The sequence below is a fragment of the Diceros bicornis genome, chromosome 33 (assembly GCF_020826845.1).
Source record: "Diceros bicornis minor isolate mBicDic1 chromosome 33, mDicBic1.mat.cur, whole genome shotgun sequence".
NCBI classification, from domain to species: Eukaryota; Metazoa; Chordata; class Mammalia; order Perissodactyla; family Rhinocerotidae; genus Diceros; species Diceros bicornis.
Genome location: NC_080772.1, coordinates 32,208,628 through 32,219,050, shown reverse-complemented (window position 1 = coordinate 32,219,050; position 10,423 = coordinate 32,208,628).

Below are 10,423 nucleotides of genomic sequence, written 5' to 3'. Positions count from 1 at the left end.
AGGTGTGTTAGTCTAGGTGTATGTCGTGTGGGTATGAGTGCAGGGGCATGGGCTTCCAGGACATCTGTCTGCCACTACGATGGCGGTACTGGGCAAGTGGCTTCCTCTAGGAGCAGCTTGTCTCCGCACATGTAGAATCTGGGCAGGTTGATGTGTACCTGCCTGCCAGTTGGTGTAGGTCAATTCTAGATCATCCTTACATGGCCGTAAGTGGGTGAAAGATGGTGGTCATCTCTTGTCCTAATGTCGGGATTTCTGAGTGTGTTTGGTGGTTGCATTCAGTTCTGCAAGTAGGACTCTGAAGCATCAGTGTGATTGCCAGTGTATCGAAAACCTTTCACGGGGCGCCTTGTGTTTGGATCTATGTCTAATGCCTTTACAGAGACATCTAGGTAACAAGAAAGAGAGAATGTCCTAGAGAAAGGAAACGTTCTTTTGTTCATGCTCACTATCTCCGCAAGTAAAGAGTTTGGTAAATATATAGCAGCATATAATGATTATGGATGATGCAATACAACTGAAAACTTATGCTGAGCACGCTACAAAGAAGTAGAATGTGGAATTGGGTTTATATTCTAGATTTCAAGGGCTAGTATATGCCCCACATAATACAGCCCTATTTGAGCAACATTACCCAACATCACCAGAACCTATTTGTGATCTTTAGCTAACCACTGATTGTTAAAGGAGAAAGAAAGCACCATTACTATGACAAATACACTTTGATACCCGAGATCAATAACCCAATTTTGTCTGCCGTTACGCTAACACAGAAGCCAGGTTGATCCATTTTATCCAACATTGGTATAGTCAGCATCAAATTATGACAGAGAAATTGAACATTTTCATAGAAGGCTTACTAGTATATATCTTACACACACAAACATGTGAACTTATCATTTCCCAATAACTACAGCTGGCCACCTCTTATCATTTCCTGCCTGGATATCCAAAGCACTTTACACATATTTTGCTCTAATCTTGTATGATTGTAAACTATCGTAAGTATTGTATTTCATTATTATCTAAATATTTCATGCATCTGTTTTGAAACTTATTTTCTACCTTAGGTTATAAGCCCCTTGAGAGTTGAGAAGTAGCACATATTCTGCTATGGTTCCTATTGCTGGTCAGTTTAACCAACCTTTATTGAGAGTATTCTATACAGAAGGTACTGGGAATGCAAGTATAGTCTGCCCTCTAGGAACTTATCTGCTAGTGGTAGTAGTAAGAGCTGCCATCTTTTGAGCACCTACCATGCGGCAAGCACACTACATGCACTATTAATAATCTCTACATAAACTGCACAAAATAGGTATTGCTATTTCTATTCGACAGGTGAAGAACCCAAGGCTCAACTGGCAACTTGGCCAAGATCACACAGGCAGTCCAAGTGGAAGAAGTCTTTTGGTTTTAAAAGTTTGGTCCTTTCACTATTTACATGACCTTCTTTCCCTCTGTGTGGCTTGGTCCAGAGGAGAAACCCATTAAGTATTTAATTAAGTAATGTGGGGGTGAAGAGACTGGTATGAGGCATTAACTTTAAGGGATCCTACAAGCATTATTGAATTTATGGAGGGGTACATTTAAGTAAGAACTTCTCCAGTGTAGTAAAACATTCCTTTGTGGTTCACTAACCACTGTTTTTTTGTTGGGAGAATGTTGAACAAGTGGAACAGAGGGACTGAAAGTTATAATGAGGAGTTGCTTAACCATCCATCCATCCATATTTTTATTCAACAGATGTTTTTTGAGCATCTCTATGTTCCAGGCATTATGCTAGATGTTGGGGAGATGATTCAGAACAAGGTAGAGACATTTTACAGTTTAGAGAAGAATACAGGAGTTAAGCAAATTATCTCACAAATAATGGACTTTATAAGTTAAAGTTCTAATAAGTTCTATGGAGAACTTAGAAGTACAGAGAACTACAAGAACAAATAATAGAGAAATCTGATCTTGTCTTAGGAGTCAAAAAAAGGTGACCTGAGAAAATGACATTCAAGCTGGAATTTGAATGATGAGTAGAAGTCACCTAGGTTTAGAGAAGGAAAATTGGTATTCCAGGGTAAGTAATCATTCATTCATTCATTCATTCATTCATTTATCCATCATGTTTTCTGAGTACATGCTTTATACCCAACACAAATCTAGATGCTGGAGATTCAGCAATAAAGAAAGACTAAAACCCATGCATTTTTGGAGTCTTCTTTCTAGTTAGGGGAAGACAGACAATTAGTTAATTAAGTAATGTACTATACGGTTATATGGAGAAAATAAAGCAGGTAGTTTTAGAGAATTGAAATTGTAGACAATATGTGCAAAACTCTTGAGTCTGAAGTCTTCGAGTTTGAAAGAGACCAGGGTGGCTGGAATTGGAGACAGAAGAGGAGAGAGCTGAGAGATTGCCTTTAAAGGTAGGCAGAGTCCAGATCGCACATGGTCCACATGATGTGCTAAGGATCTTGTATTTTATCCGAAGAGAGAATGAAAATCAACCAGAAATTAAAACAGAGGATTTAGCCATTAATTTATAATTCAGTGGAAGAAAATCAATTTTACCCAATTTAATGAGTAGCACTTTTGGAAGCACATGCGGTGTGCAAAGCAAGATACATTTGAATTAAAAATCATTTCCTTCCATTAATACATAACCTCAACAGGGGAAAGATAATACTTGCAAGCAAGAAAACCATCCAAATATATATCAGTGTTTAATCCAGCAATGGGATATAGAGAATAAAGTTTTAAATCAATGATGTAGAAGCTGAAAATAACACATTAATCTTCATTCAATACTCATCCTACAAATGTGGTTTCATAAAGAGTTCTCAGCATCTAGTGTATTTTTCATTTTCTAATCTCGATTGATCTCAGCTAATAAGGAGGCTGTTGTTCAAAAGAATGATCTTGTTTAGGATGATTTACCGTGGTTAAGACGGCAAAGGAAATTGGAAATTTATAGATCTGTTAAAAAGACCTAGATGTCAGCCTAATTGATACATTTTGGCCACCCCTTGAAATTACATCCATTTTCAGAATGCCAAATGAACTCTCTAAAGCAACAGAAGAAGAATTACCCTTTAAACATACTGCAGAATCATCATCGAATAGTTATTTATTAAGCAGCTCAACAAGCATGTGCACATTCTTTTCATCAGCAGTTCTTTTTGTTTCTTAGAGCCAAATACTCATTGTATATAACACTCAATAATGAGTATGAATAATGAGTATGAAAGTAGCCATTATGAAAAATAATAATTTGGCAAAAATAAGTTTTATTGCCCTAATTTGTAATGAAGATATATGGTGCCTGTGACTTAGTTTTGCCTGCTTAGCTCTTTATCCACGTTTTCTCATATCTCTGTCCCTCCCTAATCAGAAAGAACTTAAAGAATCTAAGGGTTATCAGATTTGGCTGTAAAATGTTTTCTACACCGATCACTTACTGGATATAAAGTGGGATGTACCTCAATATCTACCTCAATATCATTCCTACTGCATAACTTACCCAAAGTTGATTCTTACACCTTCCTTTACCTCCAGAATTTCGTTATACCTGAGTACAATCACATGAAATTTTGTACCTAAGCGAGGAACACACAAATTGTCTCCAGTCCAGCTCCCTCTCTTCTCAGTTGATGATAGTTATAAAATTCCTTTTGCTCAGGCCAAAAACCTGACACCTTGACACCTCTCTTTCTCACCCCACATCCAACCCATCAGCAAGCCCCATGTGCTCTGATTACACTCGCCACCACCAACACTGCTAATACCCTGCTCCAAGCCACTGTTGTCTCTCATGGGTCAAAACCCACCATTGACTCCCCACCTCACTCCAATAAAAAGCCAAGGTCTTCACAAATGTCTTCAAGCCGCTACGTGAAGTGCTACCGACCCGCACCCTCACTTCACTGGTACTTTCCTGTCCACATTGCCTCCATTCCCCCCGGTCCACTCTGCTCCGGCCACGCTGGCCTTCCCACTCTGGCTAGGATGCCCCAGCACATTCACCGCACAGCATTTGCGCTGGCTGCTCTTCTGTCTAGAAACCTGTCCCCAGACATCCATTTTATTCACTCCTTCACCTACTTAGGTCTTTATTTAAGTGTCACTTTCTCATCCTATTTAAAATTGCAGCTCTCTCTCCTCATCTGCTTTCCCCCACAGAACTCCTATTCCCTTTCCCAGCTTTATTGTTCTTCTTAGCACTTTACTGCCATCTATCATATGCTGTTTGGGTTTGTTACTCTGTTTGTTTTCCATACCCCTTCCCCACTAGAATGCTTCGCATGAGAGCAGAGATTTTTTGTTTGTCGTGTTCACCAGTGTATTCCCAGGTCCTAGAACAGACCCCGGCACATCATGGGCACTCTGTCAATATTTGTTGAATAAACAAATGAATGAATGAAAAAATACACATAAGTGATAAAATATTCAAATGATGGTATAAAATATGAAAATACTGGGAAACAGATCCAGCAATCTGTGTCATCATTCTGACACAGAAGAGACATCTATGCTTCTAAATCTCTGAGACCAGTATGCAAAGGTTCTCACAAAATTTCTGGTCATCTTAACTGGGGCAAAGGATAAAACTCTGGACAAATGTTGCACCCAGCACTTGAGAAGGAAATTACATAATCATTTTCTCATATTAAAAATGTACTCTCTAGAAACTAATTCATATTTTAAAATACTTGATTCTGTTTCACTGGTGGGAATTTCAAGGAGTAAAGTTAATAGTAGCTGTTATTGCACCATCAAAACAATCCTATAGTTAATTAATTATATATGATTATCCAATTGGTGCCAAAACACAATTTAAGCCATCATTTCAAAATAATTTTGTGTATGCTTATCAGGACAACAAAAATTACCTCTCTAAAGAATAATTACCTGTGAAAATGTTACAAAGTTTCCTTCTGTAGCAAACTGTTGCTAAAAAAGATGCTGCTTTCCAAAACACACATATGCAGCGCACGCGCACACACACACATGCACACTCACACTGGCTGCTATGATAATAGTGGTGATGGTAGTCTTGATGATGGGTTTTTCTTTGCTTCACACCCTTCCTCAACTCTACAGATTAAGCCCTAAACATTATAAATGCTGTGGGTTTTTCATTCTTATCCATCCTGTTGCCTTCCTTTGAATATGTCCCCATTTGCCTCTTTCACGCTTGAAGTGTGGTACTCAGAACTAAGCACGTAATTCCAGATGTTTGTAACCAGTTAAGCAGGGTGAAACAAGCTACCATGTTCATGTTCCTTGTTCTAAAGATTCCATTTGTATTAATGCCAATTAAGATTATAAAGCTGTAGGGGCAGCTGTATGTCAATGTTGACTTGTTCATTTATTGATTCAGTGGACAGATATTTTTTTAGGCCTTACCATGTGTGAAGCACTGAACAGTGAGCTGGTGATATAATGAATAAAACACAGTCTGTTTCCTCTAATGATAAAGAAGAAACATATACTAATTAATATACACAAATATAAACTTGGAAATTTTATAAATGTTACAAAGGAACAATTCTGGAAAATATGAGGGTGTATACTGGGGTAGGTAAAATAATGCCCCCCCGCTAAGTTGTCCACATTGTAATCCCTGAAACCTGGGACTGTGTAACCTTACATGGCAAAAGGGACTTTGCTGTGATTAGGTTACAGGTCTTGAGATGGGGAGAGCGTCCTGAAATATCCAGGCAGCCAATGTAATCACAAGGGTCCTTAAAAGAGGAATGGAAAAGGGTCAGAACCAGGGGAGGAGAATGGTGGAAGGTGGAGGAGTGGAGAAGGACCGGAAAAGGCAGATGTTTGAGGACGTCACTTTGCTGGCCTTGAAGATGGAGGAAGAGGTCATAAGACAAGGAATGCAGGTAGCCTTTAGAAGCTGGAAAAGACTAGAGCCTTCGGAAGGAACACAAACACATTGGTTTTAGGACTTCTGACTTCCAGTACTGTAAGATAATAGATTTGTGTTGTTTTAAGCCACTAAATGTGTGGTAATGGTTACAGCGACAATAGGAAACCAGTACATATAACAAAGGACCTGATCCAATCTGGGGCAGGTCCTAGAAGCCTCTTTTGAGAGTTGAAAGATGAGGAGAAGATAACCCGGCAAGTCTGAGGAAAGGAGAAAGTACTCCAGACTAAGGGACTAGTCCTTGAGGTTGGGCAGGAGGATAGCTGGTAAGTACTGTTAGTTAAGAGGTCAATGGGGTGATGAAGGGGGACAGAGGTTTTAGATGCCGGGGACAGGGAGACAGAAGTTGCGTCATTTTTGTAAATCATTTTATGAAATGGAGATAGTATCTATCTTAAAGTGTTTTGTGAAGTTTAAATGAAATGATCCATTTATGAGCCTGGTACATAATAATCAAAGAATTTTAGCTGTTATTATTGTTACAGTTTGAATTTACAATGTTCAAGATTTTATTTAGAACATAGCATGCAAGATAAACCGATATAAATCGGTTTATACCGATTTATAAATCGGTATAATATAAAAAGAGACATAAATCTATAGAGAAGCGCATAAACATATAGAGGCAGATTAACAAAGAGTCACACGGTGAACATCTCTATAACCACAACCCAGGTCCCTGTCCTCATGAAGCTTACAGCTGAGAGGAGGAGACAGACATTGACCAAATAATCATACAAACAAATACAAAAGTGAGTCTGGGACAAATGCTTTGAAGGAGATACAAAGAGTGAATGTAACAACAAATATGCTAGTAACAAAAAAGAATTTCCTAAGGAAAAGATACTTGAGGTGATAGCTAAAGGAAATGCAGAAACGAACCAGATCAAATGGCTGAGGGGAGAGCAGTCTAGGTAGAAGGAACAGCACCTGTAAGGGGCCTGAGGCTATGGGGAGAGTGAAGAGGCCTTTGAGAGATGAGTGAGAGACAGATAAGTTGGGCCAAGATTTGAAAGACTTTCAATGAGAAGCAGAGACGTTCCTCCACAGACTATGTGAGCTCCTTGAGATCTGGGACCACATCTTATTCAATTCTGTGTCAAACCTAGAACAGTATCTGATATGTAATAGATGCTCAAAACACTTTTTGAATTGAGTTGAGTGCACACTTTATTTTGTAGCTAATAGAAACCACTGCAGATTTGTTTAGTCAGGTAAATTATAATACTGCCAGGTTAGTGCTGGTAAGAAAAGATGTAGCAAGTGGTACTAGAACCTAACGTCCCGGAGGACTGAATTTTGCCTTCCCAGGTGAAAGGATAACAGAATTACATTCTGAAGGTGAAGTAAGAGAGAAATTTGTTTCCCAAACTGATCTGATGATCAGAATGAATGTGAAGGCACTTGTTAAAAATATAGCTTCCTAGGACCCCACCCCAGACCCTCCAAATCAGACCCAGAGAGGAGTATAGGCAGCCCTATTTATTAACAAGCACTCTACCTGAATCTTATTCCCCAGAAAGTTTGGGAAACCCTGGAATAGAGAACATTCAAGGGAAAAGAAAAGGCATGTGCAAAACTATGAACATATGAAAGAGCCAGAAGGTATGTTCAAAAAATGGTTGGAGAGTGGGCAGCCTGAGGGGGAGTGGTTATTGTTGAGGCTGGAGATTGTGAAAAGCTTTACCAACAAAGCTTTTCCTTACTAAGCTAAGGAAACGTGTGAATAATGGAGAACCAATGCAAGATCTTAGGCAAGGAAGTGAGTTTTGGGGGATGAATTAACCAGGAAAACTGAAGAGTACAGGTTTGAGAGACATTTCTGAGGCATAATTGATAGCGTTTAATAGCTTCTTCCATGAGAGAAGTAAGAAAGGAGAGGTCGGGGATGAATCCAAGGTTCCTAATGCGGTAGACTGCCTTACTCAGGGAAGGGGTGATATGGTAAGAAAGCATTTCAGTTTGGACTTAAGTTTTACATGACAAATGACACCACGTGAATATGTCTAACCGATAGTTGGAAATAGAGACCTGCAGTTTGGGAGAAAGTTCTCAGGGCTGAGAATATGAATATAGGAGTCATTGGAACCGTTGGAATTTCACTTGTATGAGGATGTAAATTAATAAATAGACAAAAGACAAAATTATGGGGAAACAGGCATCTTTAAGTAGCACCTAGAGGAAAAATCAGCCAAGGAGACTAAACAGAGATGGAGGAGCTAGTGACTACAATCCTGACTACTCTGATTATCTAACACCTATACCCCCAGGCTAACGGAACTGAAAAAATAAAAACATTTCCATTATGATTGGACTGCTAAAATATATATTTGCCACCTGCCTAAAACACTCAAACACTTAGTAAAATTCTAGAAAACCTGCTATTGACTGACCCAATCAGCCAAAATAAACATACAAAATCCAGGTAAGCCACCGATTCTTAGGTTCAAGAATAAACAAGTCTTTGATACGTGGATTTTAGTCCTGGTTCTTCCACTAATTTGGGCAAATCATTTAAGTTCTGTGAACCTGTTTCCTCATCTTAAAGAAAGAAAAGCTAAGGAGGCTGGGGTAGCCAGAGGATATCTTAGGTTGCTTCCAGCTTTAAAGTCTAAATTTTCTCTAGAGACCCAAGGGAGTCTCAGATGGAAATCTTAAATAGGGCGATCTTGTTCAAGGGCAAATCCTGAAGGAATGACACCTGTTCTCCGGTCCACCCTTCCCCCTTCCCCATTGCATATCGATCTGGGGATACCCAGAGTCGTACACGAGGTGTTACTTCTCCTGTTCCTGTTGTCGCTGGCCCAGTACCCTGCCCAGGGCCCCGGGCCAGAGAAAGTGGGTCCTTGGGCACCCGCAGGAAGGAATTCAAGCAGGAGCCACAGAATAAGACAAAGACAGTTTTATTAAGCAATTAAGCAAGACTTGGGTAAGGGAAAGGGACAGGCTATGGGGAGCCTGGGCTGTCTTGGAAAGCAGAGAGAGCAGACTCGAGTTGGGTCATGGGGGATTCTTTATGGGACCTCAAAGGGAAGTGCTCACAGCAGTTGGGGCTTGGACCTCAGGACGCGTGACGAATTGGCTGATTGGTTCTGGAGCTGCATGCTCAGTTTGTGGTCCCTCTGCAAACTGTGTGGTTTGCGGCAGGCCCGGACGGGCTGCTGACTTGCTCCGTGTTATAGGAGGTGTGGCCAACTTCGGATGTGGCTTCTTGTCTGTGCAGACTTGTTTTAACCTAGGGCCCCACCTAGCCCACGAAGATGCCTGTCTCACTGTCATGAGGACAGGTTTGTCATCCATCCACCCTGAGTTGTGTCTATGTGGCATCAGTGGGGTGGCCTCCATCTGTACTCCATCTGGAAGCTCTCTCCTTCCTCAGTCCCTTTGCATCGGCTCATCCCACACATGAGCCACCCCCACACCCCACGAGAACCACTACACGCTCTTCTCAGGTGGTCATGTTCTGTGAGCCTGATACTGGTTCAACACAAGGTTGACATGAGGGGAGCCATATTGTAGAAAAGAAACCCTGTTGTAACTTTGAATGACCTCTGATTAACTAACCCAGACACGCTCTGTAGATTTTATGGCCCCTCCCAGCTGCTATAAGTTGATAACTTTGTTCTTTTGAGTTCCTTAGGAATGTGATGACCCCCAGGCAGAGAGTCTATGCAGATAGCCATCACCAATGACAACTGAAAGATCAGGGTATAACCGAGTTGCTCCAGTCCCTGATGCATATCCAGTAAAACGAAAGACTATCAGGAACTAAGACCAGATATCTGCCCCCACCTGGAGATCAGATGGATGCCCCCATCCAGAGTGTAGATGCCTCCCCCACCTGGAGACCAGCCCTCTATATCACTGGCCTGTAGTCTTTGTTCTATAAGATGGTTCTTTCAGACATTAGTTGGCCATCATCCTTCTTGCTAGCAAGCTGTAATAACAAGTCGTTTCTCTCCTACCTCCCTGCCTATTTGATACCGAACCTAGTGGGCTCACCTCCTGGTGAGTTAAATAAGACTCCACACCAGTGGAACTTGTCTCACAAAGTAAAGTGTATTTGCAGCAAATAGGAGGCCATGAGGACTCATTTCCAAAGTCATGGCATCCCTGAAGGAAGGGAAGCAGGAACTTTTATTTGGTTGGGGAATGAATATTCAAAAGGGATTGACGGGTATTCGCTTGCACAGGCTCAGTTGGAAAACCTGCTTCTGCATACACTGCAGATTATGGTAGAGGCTTAATCTCCTCCTGAAGAGATCTTTGTATGAAAATTAAGGCAAGGTCATGGGTGTAGCCCTTGTAGGGAGGCTTGGTTAGCTTCAGGGTGGTAGCTTGTGTCTTATAAAAACAGTTAAATGCTTCCAAACCCACCCTTGAGTTCCTCTGGGCACTAGTCAGTGACATCTTGACTACTGGCACATCTTATGGCAGGCAGGTAACAAGTCTGGGCTCTCTAAACTGAAGGTTCCCTACACATCGGACCTC